The sequence below is a fragment of the Lutra lutra genome, chromosome 15 (genome assembly GCF_902655055.1).
Source record: "Lutra lutra chromosome 15, mLutLut1.2, whole genome shotgun sequence".
NCBI lineage: Eukaryota > Metazoa > Chordata > Mammalia > Carnivora > Mustelidae > Lutra > Lutra lutra.
The window spans coordinates 17352223-17375932 of NC_062292.1; the positions used below are offsets into that span (position 1 = coordinate 17352223).

The 23710-nt window shown below is 45.7% G+C and overlaps 1 protein-coding gene across 9 annotated transcripts in view; it reads left to right on the forward strand.

Annotated features, from left to right (window-relative positions):
* The first annotated feature begins 663 nt into the window (after window positions 1-663).
* Window positions 664-23710, forward strand: part of CACNA1E (calcium voltage-gated channel subunit alpha1 E) — a 503960-nt gene continuing 480913 nt past the window's right edge. For all 9 annotated transcript variants that reach the window (XM_047705044.1, XM_047705043.1, XM_047705049.1 and 6 more), the window contains exon 1: window positions 664-1104. The gene's annotated coding sequence lies outside the window, so the exon portion shown is untranslated. The remainder of the gene's footprint in view (window positions 1105-23710) is intronic.

Here is a 23710-nt window from a genome sequence, read left to right on the forward strand (position 1 = left end):
AAGGTCTTCACCAGCAATGGCTCTGGGAGGCATTTCTGTGATTCTTGAGGCAAGATAGGCAAAGAGCCAGAGAAATGGGGGAAGAGGGAGCCCTCTGAGAGAAGCCTTCAAAATGACAGTCTGACTCGGTTAGGCCTGTTTATTTTGCGTGTTCCCTGCCCCTTCCAGAAGCAGCAGACTCCCCGCCTTGGCTGGGGCCCCTGTCCTTGGGCAGCATCTGGCTCAGAGACTGGTTCCCCCTCCCCACTTCCCTTTCTCCCTGACTCCTTAAAGCCCCCAGTTCGCTTGTTTTTCTTCAGATGCAGTCATGCTCTCGCATCACTGCTCCCCCTTGCCCGACGGCGGGGCCGTCGGCTCACAGCCTGCAGCCCCGGGCCTGGGTGAGGCGCGGGAGCAGGACCTCGGGTGGCGGGAGCGACGCCTCCCGCCCGCAAACCCGGACAGTTCTGGAGTGGAATCGCCTGGGGAAGTTCGAGGTCGCTGAACTTTTCCGCAGGAACCCTGACCTGAATTTCTCGCCCGCAGGCTGTTTACTACCGCGAGCCCCGCGCCACTCCCCCCGGGCCCCGCGGCCCCCGCCCCGCCCCGCCGGCCCCGCCCCGCCCGCAGCCCCGGGAGTGCGCGCGCCCGCCGGCGGCCGTCCCCGCGCCTCCCCGCCCGCTCCTTCGCCGACCCGCGCGCGCTGCCCGTGCGGGGACCGCGGCCGCTTCCCCGGGAGCCGGCTCCGGGCCGTCCAGCTCCTTTGTTATTCCCCGTGTGCCCTCTCTGGGGGGTGGGGGGCATGTGTGCGAGTTGTCTTACTGACGGTCAGAAATTTCTTTTCCACTGTGTGGGCAGGAGGCAGGTTTTTTTCCCTTTTAACTGTCTTCCTTCTGTTTTATTTATTTTCCGCTTCCCCCCTGACCTCCTACTGCCTTCCTTCCCCCTTCCTTCTTTGGGTTGCTCCTTCGTTCCCCTTCAGTCTCCCCATCTTTCCTCCCCTCTCGCTCCGTTCCCCTCCCCCCCCCCCACCCTTTTGCTCTTTTGCAATAATTCAGGAATGTCTCGGGAATCCTAGCACGCCCTCTCCATTCAGCCGAGCGCGGGACCCTGCGTGAATTCCAGGTAAGCCCGGGGTCTGGCCGCCGCGGGAACGGTGGTCCGCGCGGGTGTCCGCTGCTGCCCGCGGCCCTGCGCTGTCCTCCCGGGCTGCGGGCGCCGCGCCTCGGTCCCGGCGCTGCTACCTGTTGGGGGGCTGCTGGACGGCGGGGAGTCCTCGTGTGCCCACACCTCGGAATCCGGCGCTCCACCAGCTTTGCTTCTCCCAGCTCTGCCCTTTCCCGGCAACTTCCGTGGCGATTTCCCGGGCGTGAGGAAGCCCCGTGCCGTCCGGCATTTCGCGGTGCGAGCGGCGTGCCCTTGCCAGGCGCCCGGGCGCCGTGTGGCTCGTGGTTGCGCGCTGGCCCAGCCCGCGGCGAGGGAGGCTCGTGCGCCCCGGGAGCGCCGCCAGGCTCGGAGCAGGTGCCCGCCGCCGGGTCTTAGCGAGCCTCGCGGCCCTCGCCGCCCTTGCGCCAGCCACCGGCACCGGGCAGTTTTGCACGGGGGACCCCTCGAGGGGAGGACTCGCTGAGCAGGGACTGAGCTTCCAGCGAAGTTTTGTGACGTGAAGCTGCGTGCGCCCTTGGGGGCCTCCCAGGAATGGTAGGCTGGGTGTCCCGAGGCGGGGGTCGGGCGGGTGGGGAGTGGACCCAGTCCTGGGAGGGGGCGTACAGTTGGGCCCGGAGCAGGGAGGGGAGTGCGGAGAAGTCAGGCCACTTCGAGTGACTTGCTTGCTGTTTGGCAGAATTTGGGTCTCCCAGTGTGAGAGTGGTTGTGCATCCTTTTCCTGGGATGGAACCCCCAGTTCTTTCTGCCTCTTTGCTTTGTGCCCTTGCCTGGGAGAGAATGATGGGAAACACTACACCCTCTGAACCCCTAAGACTGAGGCATCCACCTCAACGCTAGGGACGGATGGCGGTTTGTCCACTTGCCCAAGGTGGGTGGGGTGTTCTCCCTCACACTGGGTGGGTGACTGTGAGGCCACTCAGGGTGTGCAGTTCAGGCTGAGTGAGTGGGCTCTGGACCAACATCTGGGGGCTTGCAGTGATTCGCTGGTTCTTCCCTTTGGAGGCGATGGTGGTGGATTCTTACCTACTCTTGGAGTGGGGGGAGGACCCAGAGCTGCCTCATGTCACAGAGACATCATCCTTAGAAGAAAGGTGGGATGGAAGGAGCCAGGAAGGCTCAATCCAGAGAAGCCTTTTCCTGAAAGGATAGGATGTTTGTGATGCTTAAATAAGAGCATGGTTTAAAAAAAAAAAAAAAAAGGAAAAAAAGAAAAAAACATGGCTCTATCTTCAGGGATATCAGAGTTAGAGAAAAGGGGCTCTCTTTACTCAGCTGGAAATTAGGGTAGATGCCAGGGGAAAACTTCCTGTTGACAGTTTCAAGAGGAATTACTAATGGAAAACAGAGAAATTCCTCTTCTGCAAATGTGTAAGTCTTATATGATTGTGCAGCCATCTCCAGATCCTGGAAGAAGGCAATTTTTTTTTTTCTTCTGTTTGATTCCATTCTACTGTTTTTGTTAGTTTGTTTTGGTTTGGCTTGGTTTTTTTTCTTCACGTGCTATGTCTCTGGCCAGCTAGGAGGTTTTATTGCTGCTGTTGTTTGTTTTTTTACCACTTTGTAGTAATGGATCATCATGTAATTTATTGTGCCAGCCAGGACAGTTCTGAGAGTGGACAGAGAGAGTAATAGTTACATAGGGAAAATAGAGGTTGTCCAGATAAGGATGAATGATTGCCCTAAGAGTGTTCATATATATGGTCAGAAGTTGGGACAGTTCACAAGGCAACGTGTGTTAGTTTCATATCATTTGGATCTCGCATCTTCCTTTCTGTCAGGATTTTCCCTGACTCAGATCTCAAATGGACTTTATTTCGGTTCTCTCTGAGAATCTAGCCCTGAATACAAATCTCTTTCTCTTGATGAACTGTTCTTTCTCCAGCTCCACCAGTCCCTCCAAAAATCCCAGTCCCAGAATGGGGACTTCGTGCTCTGACTGCAGGGATTACAAGCAGAGGGTGATACACACGGAGCAGCCTCTATCCCTCTGTCTGCTTCTTGGCCGTATTTTTGAGCCTGGGGCTCCCAGGAGGCGGTCCGTCTGCCAGGAATTCAAGTGTGTTGATGGCAGCGTGATATACAGTGACCCTCTCAGTCACACAGTTGAGTTATTGGATTACTGCTGTCATACCTCCTTGACTCTCTTGTGGCTAGGGATGAGGTGTGTGTGTCTTAGTTTAAAACTAAAACAGAGACTCATGTTCAAGAATTGTCCAATTGCAGGGAAATACCTGGCTTTTACTCCCTCGCTTGTGTGCAGGAGTGATGAAGGTTCTTAGGGCGTGTGTCTGTTAGTCATACCTTCACTCCCCTGGGAGCCCCTGGGTCTGTCAGGCAGCCAAGTTCCTGAGGGCTTCCAAAATTTAGCTACCATTGATTGAGGGTTTATTATGTTCCAGATATAATACCAAGCAATTTTTAGACTTTATTGTAAATAATTCTTATCCAGCCTTGTGAAGTAGGTTTCCCCATTGAATAGATAAGGAAACTAAACCTCAGAGAAGTTAGTAACTTGCTCAAGTTCACCCAGGTAGTAGGGGGCAGGGCTGGGATTCAAACTCAAGGCTATCTGACTTCCTCTGTGCAGTCGCGCTTTGTTGTGCTGAAGTTTATATGGTCAGTGTTTGGCCCACAGTGTTTGGGGTCCTGGGGATGATGGACAATTCTAGAGTGTGGTGGGTTGGGCACTCCACTTGTCCATCCTGCCTAGTTCTTGACTCATGTTGCCCCTGTCCTTTCTGTCAGCATGGCCCTTTCTTGGGCTCCAAGAAGTCTGTGTCCTCATTCCCTGCGCTGCTGCTTAGACTGTCACTGTAGGGGTCTCTTTCCTGGATCCTATGCCAGTGAACTCATGAGTACCTGGGGTGGTAGAATCCTTTCTTGGAAAGGCAGAGCAGAGGTCATTATTAGGTTTTTAGTATCTGTCTACACCTTAGTTATTGAAGCCTGTCTCTCTCAGAATCACTGTTGAGTGAGTCCAGTTTTTTCAGAGACTGACCGTGACCTAGACTTGGAGAGACCATACCTCCCCAAGAAGTAATCGTACAGATTAGCAAGGGAATATATACTCAGAAATAATTCTGTAGATTAGCAAGGGAAGCTGACCATACCAACCTGTGTTGGCTAGGTCCCTCAGATTCTTCGTCTATCATGTAAGTGAAAATAGACCGTTAAGTAGAAAATTCTAGACATTGGATTTATTGTTTACCCTGCAGCATCATAATTAGCCAGACCAAGAACAGCAGCCTCTAGGCATGCCTAGAGGGAAAGAGGGCATTATCAGGTGGGGTGGGGTAGATAAAAGAGCCTTGCCCTGGAAGACTTGACTTCTAGCTTTGGCTTAGTCCCATTAAGCCATGTGGCCCTGGGCCAGTCATTCACTTCCCTGGGCCTCTTTTGCCTTGCCTGAAAATGGAGTTCGGGCAGATGCTTCCCAGGTACGTCCCCGTTGCTTGGCAGTCTAAGATCCCACAGTTCAGGTGGCCTCGTGATCTGTGTTCTGCAAATTGTAGGCAGAGCCCTCTTCTCTTCCCCTTTTTTGGTGAAGCTACGGGGGCCCCTGGGGCTGATGGGTAGGTGTTCGTTGGAGGGGCCATGAAACAGGCATCCTGGGGAACAGAGTGACTGCTCTTGGCCTCCTGTGGGCAGGTCTCTGCCCAGTTTGTGTCTGGAAGAATGAGGTGGTTTATCTGGCCAGGGGAGAGTCTTTGCTCCTGCCTTGTGTTTCCTCACATCCCCTATAAGTGACAGAGAATCGAGAAGAGAAGCAAATACAATACTCTTGCTAACCAACGTCTGTAACGTGCCCTGAATGATGAGCTAAGCCCTGGAGAAGGGCTGGGGATGGGCGGTAGGACAGTGGGAGAAGGTGGTCTACAAGAAAGGGGGCTGCACAGTCTTTGTTCTCATGGCACTTACAGTATGATGGGGAGCCTGGACCTAGGCCATTGGACGAAACATTCATGTGACGAACCATAAAGCCATCTGGGACCAAAAGGCTCATTATAAAACCATCTGTTAGAGTTGGTTACATGCATATCAGCTACCTGCCCGGTGGAAGCAAAGGTGTGTGGCGCCTTTCTCGCTGTCACCTGGAAAATTACTAGGGGTTTAATTTTCGTCTCTGACATGAGGATTCTGAAGAGTTCTGCTGTCTGCTGACATGCATGGGTGTGGAGGAATTGCAGCGAATGAGATTCTAGAAGAGAATTGGGCTTTCCCAAGGAAAAGGCCCTCCCATTTTTATGGTTCCTGTGGTATTGTTTGGAAAGATTCATCATGTGGCATCACAAGGCTCCATAACTACATTGATCACACTTGAATAAAAAATTGCCCCCTGAAAAATGCTAGACTGGGATTGGGGTAAAGAGAGAGAGCCCTAGATTATCAATGTGGGGTTAGTGTTGGCAACAGCTGCCGCGTGGGCATTGGGGAAGGGCAGAGAACTGGGGAGCAGCAGGAGGAAGGTCTGATGCTGTCTTGGGTGTGAGCCAGGCACTGCAGCCTGTGGTAGGACCTCGAATCCATCCCTGGGGGTTTTCATGCAATTTCTAACCGGGATAACAGAATCCAGGGCTACCCGGACGGGGATACCTTTTAATGGTGGAAGCATCACTGTTGTTGCAAAAACACAGCCTAGTTCTTTGTCCCTTGTGTATTGCAGAGGTGGTATGTGTTTATGATTCTCTCATATATCTTTTGGGGTTCTCCCCATTCTCATGAACTGCGTGGGTATGTGGCCTTTTTCTAGGAGGGGTGGGAAAATAAAGATGAAAATGACGTGGTTCTCACTCTCAAATAATTGGTTTCTAGCTCTCAGTACAGTACTTTGAAGAAGCCTTGATTTCTTTTACCAAATTATATGTTATCTGACCGTGTTGTCCCTGATCTGGCCTTGCTCTGGTCCTTACTGGCTGCAGACAAAGCACTTAATCCCCTGGGCCTCAGCTGTGTTATCAACACTCGGGCCTCTGGTGGCTTGAGATTCCTTCCCATTTTAAGAATGATGACTGTTCCATGATTTTGTCTCATCCCTTTGCTCCCCCTCACTTTGTTCTTTGTCTCTCCCTCTTACTGTGTCATACAATAGAATTTTTTTGTTTTCTCTATTTACTGAACAAGAATTTTCTTCTTTTTCCTTAATTTAAAAAATTGGTGAAGAACATTTTATATTTCTGCTTAAAAGAGAGTAAATTGAATCTCTCTTGACTTTTTTGGTCCTTGATTGATGTTTTCTTGAGTATAATGATCCTCACCAGAGTTCCATGGCTTCTTTAGTGAAGGGATTTGCAATGACAGGCGAACACATATCCAACAACCTCCTCTCTTTGTTGAGTCTCAGACTCTGGGTTAATGAGCTGTTCAGCGCTGAAGTCTGAGCCCTGGGTACATCTGCCTCTGTACCCAGGCAAGAAAAGTCAGCCTGCCAACCTCAGAACCTGGGCACTGGCCCAGAGCCGTCCCCAAGGTGTGTGCAGAAGGAGTCTGGCTGTGGAGTAAAGCCCCAGAGGTTCACATCTGGTTCACATCTGATCAGCTCTGGTACTTAGTGGGAAAATCACAACCTCTCCCTTCTTGCTCCCCTCTTCCCTTCTCCTTTCCCACCCACCCCCCTTCTGCAAATGATGTATTCCTTGTGCCCACTCTGGGTCAGGCAGTGATCTGGGTGCTGGGAATATAGTAGCACACAAGCTCCTACTTTGGTGAAATTTTTTAAAAAATATTTTATTTATTTATTTGACAGAGAGACACAGCGAGAGAGGGAACACAAGCAGGGGGAGTGGGAGAGGGAGAATCAGGCTTCCCGATGAGTAAGGAGCCCGATGCGGGGCTTGATCCCAGGACTCTGGGATCATGACCCAAGCTGAAGACAGATGCCTAACTGAATGAGCCACCCAGGAGCCCTGAAATTTATATTCTATTGCAGGGGGAGAGAGAGAGAAGGGGAGGATAAATAGACAAGTAAATGTGGAAAAAAAAATGACTGATAAATGTCACTCAGGAAATTAGTATAGGATGATGTGGTGGTGACTAGGTAGCTCTTGAGACTGGAATGTCAGGGAAGGCTTCTGAGGACATAATAGTTAAGTGGGAGATCAGAATGGCAAAAAAATGAAATAAGGGGTGCCTGGGTGGCTCAGTGGGTTGAGCCGCTGCCTTCGGCTTGGGTCATGATCTTGGGGTCCTGGGATCGAGCCCCGCGTCGGGCTCTCTGCTCGGCGGGGAGCCTGCTTCCTCCTCTCTCTCTGCCTGCCTCTCTGCCTGCTTGTGATCTCTCTCTGTCAAATAAATAAAAATAAAAAAATCTTTAAAAAAAATGAAATAAGATCTATGACACAATTCTCTGTGGCCATTATGAAGAGCAAGTACAATTGCACAAGAACGTGTTTTATAGATGATAAAATAAATGCAGCACATTTTATATCCCATTAGGCAAAATTCCTTGAGGGCAGGCATTGTGATTAATTAATATTCGCAGTCTCAGTACCTAGCCCAGTAGTCGATGTGGGTTGAAAAATAAATTAGGTCTATAAAATTGGGAGTTCACAGGGGATTTTTAACAAATAAAATGAGATGGTGTCTGTGGCAGGCTTTTGTTAAAAGAATATTCCTTTCCTTCTTGCCGGTCTTGGGCAGATTTCCACACTCATTGCCCTGGGGAAAGTGGAGAAGCGCTCAGAGAAGAGCATCACCAGGGCAGAGGGACAGAGTAGGACAGGGAATACCGAGCAAGTAGACTTCCCGAGGAGGTTCCGTGTTGCTTTTCTTGCTGTTCGGGGTCTTGTTGGCCCAACGCAGAGGCTGACTTCTCTGACATTGGGAAGAGGTGCCATAGGCTCGCTCCTGCCCCCCATATTTGGGGAGAAGGCTTCCTTTCCCACACTTCTGCAGCCTTTGCCTTCCACCAGCCCTGGAGCCGGGCTCATCAGGTGCCCAGAAGACCTCAGTCCATTCTGCTCTTGGCTGTGTCCCTTTCTACCGGCTCCTCTCCCTGCCACCCTGCAGGCTGAGTCAGTGTGGCCCACCTACTGCACCCAGTGAGTCATGGCTTTTCAAACATCCAGGTGTGAATCACTCAACTTGTAGCCCTTGAGAGGTCTTGAGTGACAGCTGAGGGAGAAGACTTTGTGCCTCTCTCTGTCCCTTATCTGGCTGTTGCTTTATCACACTTCCTGTACTTGGAACCTAGAGCTCTCATCCCACAGCCCATCTCTAGGGCCATGAGACCAGTTGTTGGAGTACGTGGGGGTATTCACTCACATGGTAGTGTCCTTCGGTGAGAACTCGCGGTCCCAAAGTGTGGTTCTGGACCAGCAGCATCAGTATCGTCCTGGACATCCTGAAGCAGAAACTGGGGTTGGGGCAAACCTTCCAGGTGAGTCTGGTGCATGTTGGAGCTCGAGAACCACTGTTAGAGGCAATGATGAAGGGATGTACCAGAAACATGGTATAGCTTACACCTGTTGGGGATATAGGAATTACTATTCTTGTTTTATTTTTTTTTAAAGATTTTCTTTATTTATTGGAGAGAGAGAGTGAGTGAGAGAGTGAGTGGGATGGGGCACAGGGGGAAGGAGCAGAGGGAGAGGGACAAGAAGACTCTGTGCTGAATGGGGAGCCCGGCATGAGTCTCTGTCTCAGGACTCTGAGATCATGACCTGAGCCAAATTAAGAGTTGGAGACTTAACTAGCTGGGCTGCCCAGAGGCCCTAGGAATTGTTTCTCTTGTTTTATAGGAGCAAACAGAAGTCTCCAGAATCCGAGATCACAGGAGGTGGTGGAGCCCAGATAGGCTCCAAAGCCAGAATTTCTATGAGGTTGAGATGCTTACTTAAACTGCAAATATATCTGGAGACTTCTGTTACTAACCATTAACACCTTACTGCTCATTGCTTTATTGTCCCTTTACAGTAGGCTTCTGAGAAGAGATCTGGAGCAAGCCAGGTGTCAGTGGTATCTCCCAGGTGCCCTCACTGCTTGGCCAGTTGACCTCTGATTAGCTCTGGCTGGTTCCTCTTCCAGCTGGGAACTCAGCGACTGTTTCTTAAATGTAGGTGCCTCCTTGCCCCAATCCTGGTCCTTTCCACGTCTTATGGTACACACTCTCAGAGAGATTTCCTCCCCTCTCTCTCTTTAGCCATCACCCATATACTGACACCCTCCAGATTTGTTTTCCAGCCCAGGATTGTCTCCTGACTTTCAGCATTTCCTTCTGACTGACTACTGGACATTTCTTTCTTTTCTTTTTTTTTTTTTTTTTTAAAGATTTTATTTATTTATTTGACAGACAGAGATCACAGGCAGGCAGAGAGGCAGGCAGAGAGAGGAAGGGAAGCAGGCTCCCTGCTGAGCAGAGAGCCCAATGTGGGGCTCGATCCCAGGACCCTGAGATCATGACCCGAGCCGAAGGCAGAGGCTTTAACCCGCTGAGCCACCCAGGCGCCCCTCTTTTTTTTTTTTAAGATTTTATTTATTTATTTGACAGACAGAGATCACAAGTAGGCAGAGAGGCAGACAGAGAGAGGGGGGGCAAGCAGGCTCCCTGCTGAGCAGACAGCCCGATGCGGGGCTTGATCCCAGGACCCTGGGATCATGACCCGAGCTGAAGGCAGAGGCTTAACCCACTGAGCCACCCAGGTGCCCTGGACATTTCTGCTTCATCACTTCATAGTATCTCAGACTTACGTTGTCCCAAACGGAACCCATCGTCATTCACCAGATACTGTCTTCTGCTTATGTCACATTTGTTATTGTTTCATCGGCTAAAGCACGTCACAGGGTCAAGTTCAGATGGAGTGCGCAGACCTCCAGGAAGCAGACATTGAGATGGGATTAAATGTGCAAGGACTTTATTAGGGGACATATCTATGGAAGATAGTGAGGAGGGAGCCAGGAAAGGCTAGAAGAGCTATCAGGACATCCTACAAATCTTACCCTGAATTATGGATAGAGGGAGGGGTTGGGTGCGAGGGTCCAGCCTGCTGTTCTATGTCAGGGTGCTCAGCAAGGCTGCTGGGAAGCCCTTGGACCAAAGTCAGCCCTCAGATGTGTTTCATGTTTCCCAGGAGTGGGCCTGCCTTAGTGTGCCTGCCCTGCTCCCTCTGCGCAAACACGGTGGCAGATTTCAGAGCCCAGAGCTGGGGCTCTTGGTATATTAATGCCCTGTAGTTGGCATGTCTGCCAGGCACATTCTTTTTTTTTTTTTTTTTAAAGATTTTATTTATTTATTTGACAGAGAGAGATCACAAGTAGATGGAGAGGCAGGCAGAGAGAGAGGGAAGCAGGCTCCCCGCTGAGCAGAGAGCCCGATGCGGGACTCGATCCCAGGACCCTGAGATCATGACCTGATGCCAGGCACATTCTTAAGGCTGCTGTGGGGCTACTACTCTCCCTACCCCCCTTTCACGATCAGACTGAGGGTACCTCTGTGCTGAACAACCGGCTCCCAAAGCGATAGTCCTGATCGGCTGTCTGGGATGGCCCAGTGAGGCTGGGGCCTGTTTCTTAGCCTGCCCTCTGACCTGTGAGGGTCTCCTAGGCTTAGGTCTTTGTTGAGCCTCCAACTTCCTCTGGTGTTTACCTACCATTTCTCTCTACCACGGCCACCTCCTCCCAGCCCTCCCATCTTCCCCTCTTCTCTGCCTATGTCCAGTTCATTATGGCTGAAACTAAAGGCCGAAACATCTCCAAAATGTCAAAGCAGGCATTAGTCATCCTGGTGAGAGGCTGGCCACCTAGGGAGTGAGCAGAGCAGGTGAACTTGGAGGTCAGGTGAACTGACAGGCAGGTAGGTAGGTGCCTGGAGATCCAGGCAAACACAGCCTGGGTGTGGTATGTGGCTGCAGAAACTGTCCCCAGCTGCTGTCATGCTCTCTTCCCTATGCAGTGGGGGCCAGGCTTGCTGGCATCTTAGAATTGTGGCTGAAACTCTATTGCTGGAACATAAAGCTTCCTAAGACTCTGGTGAGTCCAGAGAGATGTCAGACAAGCAGCAACCAAGCAGGTGGGGCCTCGGTTCAGTGGTAGAGGACTTAGAGCACCAACCCTGGGGCCAGGTGGCTGTCAGGGTCCTGACTCTCCCATTCATTCCTAAATGGCTCTGCACAAGTGACTTATTTTCTTTGAATCTCCACTTCCTTGGATGTGTGTAGGAGTCGTACCTACCCCGTGGGATTTGTGTGAAGTTTGAATCAGTATAAGCAATTAACAGATATTAGCTAGAGATTATTGGGACTTGTTTTGGGTCAGGGATGGTGCTGAGCTCTCAGAGGAGGGCAGAGAAGGCACAATGGCAGGGAGGTCTGGCTGGGCACTGCCACAGTGCCCTTCAGCAGGCCACCTTAATCTTCCATCCTACAACATTCAGAGCCTCGAGCTTGATAGGTATCCAGTAAATGCTAACAAAATGAGCATATAAAATATTTGAGGGAGGCAGACAGTGTGGGTTGCCTTGGATCTCATCCTGTTGGGCATGGCTTTTGTAGGCACATAAAGTTGGGAGGGTTTGGGGGATGCTCCTTTGTAAAAGCCATGCAAACCATTAAGACAAGCACCGTTCAATTAAAAAAAAAAAAAACAGATCGCACCCCCACCTTATTCCTTCCCTCTGCTTTTTAAAGTTTCATAGCCAAATTTTCAAGGCCCAAATATGAAGTGCCAATGAAATAATTTGCCTTGTAAACTGTAGGGCTTGAAAAATATGTATAATGTCAGCAGTTATGTGGGAAATAGCTCCTGATAATTTTGCTATTGTGTTCAGCCTTTAAAGGCAGAGGATGCTTAAAGGTTTGCATTGCTGTTTGCCTGCCATTGAAGAACTGCGGTTGAAAAATGAAAGATTTTTAATTTTTGTTTTCATTGATCCTGAAACAATCTTCTATTTTGGGGGGGGTCAGAGGACCTTTGAGGGGGCTTTAGGAGATGTAATTATATTCCAGACCTCACCCCAAATCCTGTACATCAAAAAATGATTATACCTCTAGTACAGTGATTCTTTTTTTTTAAGATTTTATTTATTTATTTGACAGACAGAGATCACAAGTAGGCAGAGAGGCAGGCAGAGAGAGAGAGGGGGAAGCAGGCTCCCTGCTGAGCAGAGAGCCCTGATGTGATGCGGGGCTCGATCCCAGGACCCTGAGATCATGACCTGAGCTGAAAACAGAGGATTAACCCACTGAGCCACCCAGGCACCCCTAGTACAGTGATTCTTACATTTTGGGGTCCTAGACTTTTTTGAAAATTTGATGAAGGCTATGGACTCAACCTGGTAAATGTACATCCCAAATATTCGTGTAATTTCAGGGGGACCCCAGGACTTCACGAAGCACTTCCTACTTGGAGCCTGGGTGGATCACCCCAGGTTGAGAATATTTTTAGCATCATGAATCAGCCCCAAGGGGACTGGGCAGAGCTCAGAGGACAGATGTGCCAGGCAGAGAGGCAGATCTGGGGCTTCTGGTGTGCAGGACCCCTGCAGAGATGTTTCCTTCCCCAGCATGCAAACGTGCCCTCCCTGAGGATGCCTCCTGCACCTCGCAGGGCCGGGCTCCCTTCTGCAACTGGGGGCCTGAAGCCATCCAGAAGGCTGGCTGTGGTTAGCATGGCCCGCAGGAAGCGATCCATAGCCACATAGCAGAGGGAGGCCTGGAGGGAGGATGACGTCACTCCTCAGTCCCCTTCTCTCCAACATGAACTCAGTGAAAAGTCTGTGGACAGGGCTTCCCCTTGTGCTCCAGGCTTTACTCCCAGCACTTCCCTTCCTAAAAGGTCCTGGTCTCTCCTCTCTGACCACCTTCCAGAGTCTCAATACAGTACGATTTCTCCAAAGAGTTGCTTGTACTTGTTGGGTCCAAATTCTCACTTTATTTTCTCCTTTTCCTCTTTTCCTCCTTCTCCTCCTCTTTCCTTTTACTTTACTTTTTTTTTTTTTTAATTGAAGTATAATTAGCATACAGTGTTACATTACTTTCAGGTGTATAACATAGTGATTCAACAATTCTGTATAATCAGTGTTCATTACTATAAGTGTATGCTCTTCTTTTGAAATTAGCTTTTTATTGTGGAAATTTTCAAACATATACTAAAGTAGAATAGTATAATGAACCCTCAAATACTCACCACCCAAGTTCAATAATTATTGACTCCTGACCAATTTTTTTCACCTAAATCTCCCTATTTTACCTCTCACTGGGTTATTTTGAAGCAAATATTTAGGTACTAGTCTCCAAAAGGTAATGGACTAGAAAAATAACCGTAATAGCATTATTACACTCCTTCAAAATAATAATAATTTCTTCGTATCTCCAGGTGTCTGGTTGGTATTCGAATTTCCCCCTTTGTATCTTATTATGTTTTATTTTTTTAGCAGTTTGTTTGAATCAGCATTCAAATAAAGGCCACATATTATATTTGCTTCAGAGGTTTCTTGAGTCAGAATCTGTAGGTTTCTTCCCCTGCTTTGTTTTTGGCCTGAGAATTTGTTGGTTGACGAAACTAGGCTGTTTTTTCTGTAGATTTTCCCGTACTCTGGATTTGGCTGGTTGCATCTCCATTGTGTTTTTGTTCCCTGGATTTCCTATAAACTGGCACTTAGTTCCATCTGATACAGATTTGATTTTCTGGTTTTTTTGTAAGTAGACATCCTAGGGAGTGGTGTGGACTTTCATCAGAGGCGTGTAATGTCTGGTTCTTTCTCTTCTTATGACATTCGCAGCCACTGAGGATCATTACCTAGATTAGGGTTGGTAGACTTCCTCTATGAAGGCCAGACAGTCAATCTTGATGACAGCTTCTCGAAACTGCCACCATAGTACAGCAGCAGCCATGGCCAATGTGTGCATGAATGGGCATGGATGAGTTCCGATAAAACTTTATACACAGAAGCAGGCAGGCTGGATCCAGCCCAAGGTCCATGGGCTGCTAACCCCTTTCTGAATAGTTTGTTTCACTAGGGGCCTGCAAAATGTTGATATTCCGATTCTATCCTTCTTTCTTCATTTATTAGTTGGAGTAACTTCTTCTTCTTCTTTTTTTAAAAGATTTTATTTATTTATTTGATAGACAGAGACCACAAGTAGTCAGAGAGGCAGGCAGGGAGAAAGGAGGAAGCAGGCTCCCCACTGAGCAGAGAGCCTGATGCAAGGCTTGATCCCAGGACCCTGATACCATGACCTGAGCCGAAGGCAGAGGCTTTAACCCACTGAGCCACCCAGGTGCCCCAGTTGGAGTAACTTCTAAAGAGAGATTTTCTCTGCACTATTTGTCTTTCTCTGTTCTTTCTGACCCTTCTTTATTTTTTATTTTATTTTTTTTTAAAGATTTTATTTATTTATTTGACAGACAGAGATCACAAGTAGGCAAAGAGGCAGGCAGAGAGAGAGGAAAGGAAGCAGGCTCCCTGCTGGGCAGAGAGCCCTATGTGAGGATCAATCCCAGGATCCTGGGATCATGACCTGAGCCGAAGGCAGAGGCTTTAACCCACTGAGCCACCCAGGCGCCCCCTGACCCTTCTTTAGTGAGGCTCCCTTTTGTCCCTCCTCCACCAAAATTGCTCTAGCATCATCAGTGACCATCCTCTTGCTACATCCAGTGGTTAATTTTCAGTTCTTATCTGGAGAGTCTTGACCTAACAACAGTGTCTGACAGAGCTGATTACGTCAGCTATATATCATAATACTGAAATGCTTCACTTGGCATTCAGGGTGTACGTCCTTTCCTAATGTTCTTTCCATGTTATTGGTCATTCCTTCTCAGGGGTTTTGTTAATTTTTCCTCACCAGCCAACTTGGAGTGTTGGGTACCCTTGGCTCAGTCCTCAGACCTCTTCTTTATCTACAATCTCTTATCCAGACCCCATCTGCAGATGGCTTCAAAATATATAAACATATAACTACATACATAACTTAAATTAAATATCATATTTACTAGGATATTAAATACATAGCTCTAGCCTGGCCTTCTCTCTGAATGCTACATTCAGTTGCCCAAGAGACAGTTCCACATGGATGTCTAAGGAAGTATGCCAGACCTTACTTGCTCAACTATGAGTTCTTGACCTTCAGCATAAAACCCTCTCCTTCTTCAGTCTTCTCTGCCTCAGTTAATGACTCCATCCATCCCTGGATGGATGGATGTAATCCAGTAATGACTCCATCTACTCTGTGGAGTAGAGTTAATGACTCTACTCCATCTAGTAGCTTCAGCCAAAAAAATTTGAGTATCATCCTTGATATCTCTCTTTTACTCCCCACATGAGGCAAATCCACTTGCCTCAATTGTCAAGTGTGTCTGCTTCTCACCAAGCTATCAACCGGGTTCAAGCTATTGTCACCCCTCTCCAGGACTGTGGCTACAGGCTACTACTAACTGATGGTGGTCAGGTGTTAATGCTTCCCTACTTGGAGTACATACTGAACCTGGCAGTTCTAGGGACCCTTTGAAAACTATGTCAGTATATCTCATTCTTCCGTTCAAAACCCTCCAGTGGCTTCCCTCTCATTAAGAGTAGAAGCCTGAATCCTTTTTTTTTTTTTTTTTAAGATTTTATTTATTTATTTGACAGAGAGAGAGATCACAAGTAGACGGAGAGGCAGGCAGAGAGAGAGAGAGAGAGAGGGAAGCAGGCTTCTTGCTGAGCAGAGAGCCCGATGCGGGACTCGATCCCAGGACCCAGAGATCATGACCTGAGCCGAAGGCAGCAGCCTAACCCACTGAGCCACCCAGGTGCCCAAAGCCTGAATCCTTAATATGATCCACAGAGCCTGATAGGGTCTAAAAGCCTCCACCACCTCTTACCTCTCCAAACCTCCTGTTTTTTTTTTTTTTTTTTTAAAGATTTTATTTATTTATTTGACAGAGAGAGAGAGAGATCACAAGTAGAGGGGCAGACAGAGAGTGAGGGGGAAGCAGGCTCCCCTGCTGAGAAGAGAGCCCGATGCAGGGCTCTATCCCAGGACCCTGAGATCATGACCTGACCCGAAGGCAGAGGCTTGACCCACTGAGGCACCCCACCACCTCCTGTTTTGTAACTCTTCAACCTCCTGTTTTTAACTCTTCATATATCTCTGTGCTCCAATCACACGAGCTCCTGATAGGCTAGGCACACCCTTTGTCTCAGGCTTTTGCATTTGCTGTTTCCTTTGCTTGGGGTGCTCTTCTGCAGATACTAAGGTGACCCTTTCCTCTTTCCTTAAAAACTAAGGTCTTAGAATCCTTTGGGTTGCTGGACTAGCTATGGATCCCAGAGTCTGGGGCATGTGTAGATGTACTCTCTTTGGATTCACATCTTCACTCATGAAATGTTTCAATGTTTTTTTCCAAGGTCTGGATCCTAGAGCTTATGCTGGCCCAGAAAAAGGCTGTGGCAACCCCCTCTTAGGGACTTTCTGCCTTTCTTTCTGTCTTCTGGGGATGATCGTGCCTTGGTTCCTCTCCGTTCATCTATGTGAAAATCGTGTCTGTCATTTTGCATTGGAGTCCACACTGGACATATGGAGGCTTCTGGTCCCTGCTGGGGGGAATTTGGATGATGTCATGAAGCAGATATGTCTGCAAGGCTGATACCGTGGAGACTTTCCCCAGCCAAGCTGCTCATAGTCCAGTCCTTGGCCCTCACCTTATAGTATCACAGACTCTGAACCAGATGGGCCATAGTGGTCACCTAGTTTAACCCCCTGAATCTCTTCTGCAACGTGTCTGATAAGTAGCTACCCAGTCTACTCACTATTTATTTATTTATTTAAATTACTTTTATTAACATATAATGTATTATTAGCCCCAGGGATACAGGTCTGTGAATCATCAGGTTTACACACTTCACAGCACTCACCATAGCCCATATCCTCCCCAATGTCCATAACCCAACCACCCTCTCCCTACCCCCATTCCCCCATAGCAGCCCTCAGTTTGTTTTGTGAGATTAAGAGTCTCTTATGGTTCCACTCACTACTTTTAAAAATAGCCCATTCTATTTTCAGATAGGTCTAATCATTAGAAAACAATTTAGACCTTCAACCTGATTGAGTCTCCTGTTTACCTTCTTGAAGGATACTACCGTTAATGACTCTTTTTTTCTTTTTCATAATGACTCTTTCAACACTTACTTCTAAAGCAAGGACTTGAGTGAAGGTAGTCAGTTAAGATCCCATTTCCTAAGGGAAAAAAAAAAAAAAAAAAACATGTCCTCAGTGGTGAAGCTCTTAAACACAGGAACCCATCCAATTGATCTCTGTATTCCTAGTACTTGGCATAGTGCCTGAATGTAATAGGTACTCAGTCAATGTTGGTTAAAGATAATAGTGAGGAACCACTACTTAGGAAGCACTTACATTGTGGTAGGTACTACGCTAAGCTCTTTATGTTCCTCGGACCAACCCAGCATAGTAGGTAGTGCTACTATTATCATTTAATGGTTGAGGAAACTGAGGTATAGGAAGGGTACGTACCTTAACCCTGTATGGTCAGCTGGGATGACAGACCTGTGAACAAGAGAATTCAAACCCAGGAGAACTGACACTAGAATCCATGCTCTTTTTTGTATATTATTTAAGGTTTATTTCTTTCTCTTTATTTTTTTATTGTGGTAAAATACATATACCCTAAGATTTACTGTGTTTCCCACATTGAAGTGTACAGTTTAGGGGCGTTCAGAACATTGACACTATTGTGCAATCATAAAGTCCTCTAGAGCTTTTTCATCTTTCCCATTCTTGAACTCCATCCCCATTAAACAGCAACTCCCCATTCTTCTACCCCCCACAGCCCTGGCAACTGCCATTCTAATTTCTGTCCCTGTCAATCTGACCACATGAGGTACTTCATACAAGTGAATTCATATGAGACTTGTTCTTTTGTGACTGGCTTACTTTACTTAGCATAATGTCCTCAAGGTTTACGCATATTGTAGCATGAGTCAGGATTTCCTTCCTTTTTAAGACTGAATAATATTGTATGTATAGTCAATATTTGTTGACGTACTTATCTATTGGTGGACAATTTGGGTTGCTTCCTGTTTTTGGCTATCATGAATGATACTGGGAAGAATATGGGTGTATAAATATCTGTTTGAGTCCCAGCTTCAATTCTTTTGGGTATATACCCGGAAGGAGAATTGCTGAATTATATGGCAATTGTATGTTTAATTGTTTTGAGGAACTCTCATACTGTTTTCCACAGTGGCTGCACCATTTTCCATTCCCACTGGCAATGTTACAGGGCTCCAAGTTCTGCACATCCTCACCTATTTATTTACTTATTTATTTGTTTGCATGAAATGGTATCTCATTGTGGTTTTAATTTGCATTTCCCTCATGGTTAGTGATGTAGAGGATCTTTGGTGCTTATTGGTCATTTGCATATCTTCTTGGGAGAGATGTCTATCCAAGTTCTTTGCCCATCTTTAAATTGGATTTTTTGTTGTTGTTGGGTTCTTTTTAGGGGTTCTTTTTATATTTTGGATATTAATCCCTTATCAGATGGATGATTTGCACATATTTTCTCCCATTCTGTAGATTGCCTTTTCACTCTGTTGATACTGTCCCTTGATACACAACAGTTTTAAATTTTGATGTTCACTTTTCTATTTGTCATTTGTTGCCTGCACTTTTTGCGTCACATCCAAGAAATCATTGTAAAATCCTGTGTCATGAAGTTTTTCTCTTATGTTTTCTTCTGAGAATTTTATGATTTCAGCTCTTAAGTTTAGGTCTTTGATTTGAGCTAAATTTTTATAGTATAAAATAAGGGTCCAAATTTATTCTTTTGCATATGAATTACCAGTTTTCCTAACACCGTTTGAAGAGACTGTCCTTTCTCCATTGAATGGTGTTGGGACCCTTGTGAAAATCATTTGACTTATATGCAAGGGTTCATTTCCGGGATGTTTAATCTATTCCATTGATATATATATATGTCTGTTTTTATTCAAGTACCACATTAGCAGTAAGTTTTGAAGTTAGGAAGTATGAGACCTTTAACTTAGTTCTTTTAAAGATCATTTTTCAGGTCTCTGGAGTTTCTGTATTAATTTTAGGTCTGATTTTTCTGTTTCTGTAAAAACTGTAGTTGGGATTTTGATAGGGATTGCATTGAATGTATAGGTTATTTTGGGTAGTAATGACCTCTTAATAATATTAAGTCTTCTAGTTCATGAAAACAGGCTGTCTTTCCATTTAGTACTATCTTCTTTAATTTCTTTAAGCATTGTTTTGTAGTTTTCAGTGTCTTTATTTTTGAAATTTCTCTGTATTTAAAAAATTTCCCCGGTTGGGGTGCCTGGGTGGCTCAGTTGTTTAAGCTTCTGCCTTCAGCTCAGGTCATGATCCCAGGGTTCTGGTAACCCAGAGCCCCTTGTTGTGCTCTCTGCTCAGTGGGGAGCCTGCTTCTGCCACTCCTGCCTGCTCGTGCTCTCTCTCTCTCAGATGAATAAATAAAATCTTAAAAAAAAAATTTCCCCTAGTTACTTTGCTCCCCTCCTAAAAGATAAGCACTGTTACCATTTCTTGTGTATATTTCCATTTCTAGATATATAAATAAAACTGTAATGTATAGAGTTTTCAAAATCAAATAGTAACATATGTATGCACTTCAGTATTTTTCCACTTAATAATTGATCTCGGATATCCTTCCAAATCAGGGCACTGAGATTAGCTTCAATCTTTTTAAAGGAGATATACATTCCATAGTTTATTTAGTTGATCCCTGCTTAATAGATTTCTTTTTTCTTTTTTCTTTTATATAATATTTCTTTTTTTGGGGTACTATTTCACTATTATATTATTCTTCAATGAATAAACATATAAAGATGCCATTTGCATACATGAAAATATATGCAATAGAAAATTTCCTAAAAGTAGAGCTGTGGAGCCAAAGAGTGAGTTTAAAATTTGCAATATAGTTCCAATTACCTTCCATGAAAGTTGTACCAATTTATCAATCTAGTGGTACAACGCCTGTTTTCCTTTCATTTTTGCCAACATAGGATGCATTAAGCTTTTTGGTCACTGATTATCTAAGAGATTAAAGTGGTATATTCTAGTTTCAATGTGTATTATTGTGAGATTAAACATCTTCTTAAATAAATTAGAGTCATTGATATTTCCTTTTCTGTGAGTTGATTGTTCATGTCCTTTACATATTTTCTCATTAATTTGTAGAATTTCTTTATATATTAAGAAAATTAGTCCTTTATCCCTGCTTTAGATGCAGAAAATATTTTCCTAATTTGTAATTTGCCTTTTGAAGTTATGTTTTTATGACAGTTTTTACATTTTTATGTAACTGAATGCATTAGTCTTTTTATTACTGCATTTTTGGTTTTGTATTATGCTAACAAAGGCCTTCACAACTACAGAAGTTATACCTTTTTTAGTTTTAGAATTTTTATGGTTTTATTTAGATCTTTGATTTATCAATAGTTCATTTTAGTATAAGAATTGAGGGAGGGATTCTCTGTAATTTTTTCCCATTTATGTAATTGTCCCAATGCTATTTATTCAATATTCAGCTCTTCCCAATGATATACAATGCAATATTTCTCATAGGATTTTTGGGTCTCTTTCCGCATTTCTTATTCTTTTCTTTTCTTTTTTTTTTTTTTTTAAAGATTTTATTTATTTGACAGAGAAGCACAGTGAGAGAGGGAACACAAGCAGGGAGAGTGGGAAAGGGAGAAGCAGGCTTCCTGCTGAGCAGAGAGTCTGATGCGGGGCTTGATCCCAGGACCCTGGGTTCATGTCTTGAGCCACAGGCAGATGCTTAATGACTCAGCCACCCAGGCACCCCTTATTCTTTTCTATTGATCCATTTGTCCAGTTATATGCTAGGATGCATGCTTTAATTAATGCATTTTAATAATATGCCTTAATATGTGGTAAGACTTGTTTTCTCTCATAACATTTCTTTTTCAGAATTTTTCTGGAAGTTATTACTTATTTGTTGTCCCATATGAATTTTAGATTAAATTTATCTAGCTCTTATTTACCCAAAATTTATTGGTAATTTTGTTGAGAATACACTCAGTTTATAAATCAACTTTAGGGAGAATTACATCTTTGTGATGTTAAATGTTTTTTAATCCATGAACATGGTATGACTTTCCATGTGTCCAGTTGTTCCATTTCTTGTGTCCTTAAATAGTGTTAAACATTTCTCTATCATCTTGCATACTTACTATTAGATTAATTCCTAGGGTTTTAGTTTTGTTTTCATTTGTTATTGTAAGGGTCCATACTTACCTACTCCAGGTCTCAGTGTGCTCTTAGGAACATAGTCACTAGAAGTTTCCCACCCTTTTGATCTGGGGTGCTACAGTGTCTCCAAAGAAAAAAGTCCTCCAAAAATTTCCACTTATTCCAAATTTGGTCAGTGATTTACTATTTGTTTTATTTTCCGAGTAATGGGTCTGTTTCAGGCTCATTATGATCATCTTCTGTTTTTCTCAAAAGCCATTTCATATATGTGATTCCATGTAATCCTTACAACAGCCTTGAGATGTTAAGGTTTTTAGGGATATTTATTCATGTTCATTTTTAAAAAACGATTTTATTTATTTATTTGACAGAGATCACAAGTAGGCAGAGATGCAGGCAGAGAGAGAGGGAGGGAGAAGCATGCTCCTTGCCAAGCAGAGAGCCTTATGCGGGGCTCGATCCAAGGACCCTGAGATCATGACCTGAGCTGAAGGCAGAGGTTTTAACCCACTGAGCCACCCAGGCACCCCTATTCATGTTCATTTTAAGGAGAAATTAAATTTCTGCTTGGACAGATTAAGGAGCCCATCTGAGACCTCAGAAGTACAGATGGCCTAGGGCAGAACTCAGACTTCTTTGTATTCCAGTCCAGGTTCTTATCATTACTCTCCTTTCCCCAGTTCCCCACACTCTTATCCCATCTCCAGGAGAACCTTTCTGTCTCTTCTTCCAGGATTATGCTCCATTCCAGTCCTTTCTTCCAGCAGTCCACAACTTGCTGCTTTGCATGTGTGCAGGGATGGGCTGAAGGCTGCTTGGAGCATAGCCCACAGCCTAGCTGAGACATATGGGGGTCTGCTGATGGCTTTTGCTGCTCTCTCGATGTTTACTGAGGCAGTAGTTGGGAAGGTTTGCCATTTCCAAAGGTTTCACTGGCAGGCTGGCAGCCTGAATTGTCTCATTCTGCTGCCTCAACTTCTCAGAATAATGAAACACTCCCACCTTCCTCTCTTCTTGTCTAGATGAGGATTAAAGCAGCCTCACTTTTCCTCCTACTTTATAAGGGTTTGGCTTAGGCTCTGAAGGAGGTTCAGTGTTCCTTTCCTCACAGAGAACCTTCTTCCAGGCTGTAGGATCAGCTAGACTGCAAGGGACTCTCCAGTACACCAGCGATCAGAGCTGCAGGGGCAAGGGGATAATCCTCAACCTAAGGGCACAGAGTAGAGTTTCAGTCATTGTTAACCTCCTCCCTCCCTTCCTTTTTTTATTCTTCCTTCATTGTTCTCAAAAGTATTCATTGCTCTCTACTCTGCTTCCTTCCTCTAACTACCACTAGATTTGGTTATGCTGACATCTTTCCTGGAGCATTCATTCATTCATTGTTCATTCATTCATCCAACAAGCTTTTATTGAACACTTACCCTATGTCAGACACAGTTCTGGATGCAGAAGATACAGCAGCCTATGAGACAGTGTCGCTGAGGTCAATGAGACTGGAAGAGATAAACAGTAAGCAGCTAACTAGACTTTTAGATAAGATGGCTTTGCCTAGCAAGGAGTACCATTAGGAAAATAAAACAAGGGGATGCAACAGAGAGGGAGAGAGCTTTGGAGGTCTCTTCCAAATTAGGTGGTCAAAGAGGTTGTCTGAAGAGTTGATATTTGACTCAAAACTTGAATGATAAGCTGGCTCTTCCAAGATCTGCATTCAGGCAAAGGGAGGAGCAAGTGTAAAGGCCCTGAGGTAGATGCAAGTGTAGTATGTTCCAGCAATAGAAAGACTGATGAGGTGGGAACATGGTAAGCAAGGAGGAGAGAGGAGAGGACATAGAGAGGGAAGGCCTTATAAGCCATGATAAGAATTTGGATTTTAAGTATGAGAGGAAGATTTGGGAGAGTTTTAAACAGAGGAGTAATGTGGTCTGACCCAAGTTTTAAGACTATCCTGGCACCAAGAGACAGATATCAAACTGCTCATGGCAATATTATTCATATTAGCTGAAAAACTAGAAGCAATCCGATGGGTGAAGGGGAGTAGGAGGTGCAGGCTTCCAGTTATGGAATGGATAAGTCACGGGAATAAAAGGTACAGCACTGGGAATGTAGTCAGTGGTATTGTCATAGCACTGTATGCTGACAGGTGGTAGCTACACTTGTGGGGAGCACAGCATAACACAGAGGTGTTGGATCACTATGTTGTACACTTGAAACTAATGTAGCACTGTGTGTCCACTATACGTCAATTAAAAAAGAAACAGAGGCGGGGAACCAGGGTGGCTCAGGCAGTTGAGCATCTGACTCTTGGTTTTGGCTCAGGTTATGATGTCAGAGTCGTGAAATCGAGGCCCACGGCAGGCTCTGTGCTCAGTGGGGAGTCT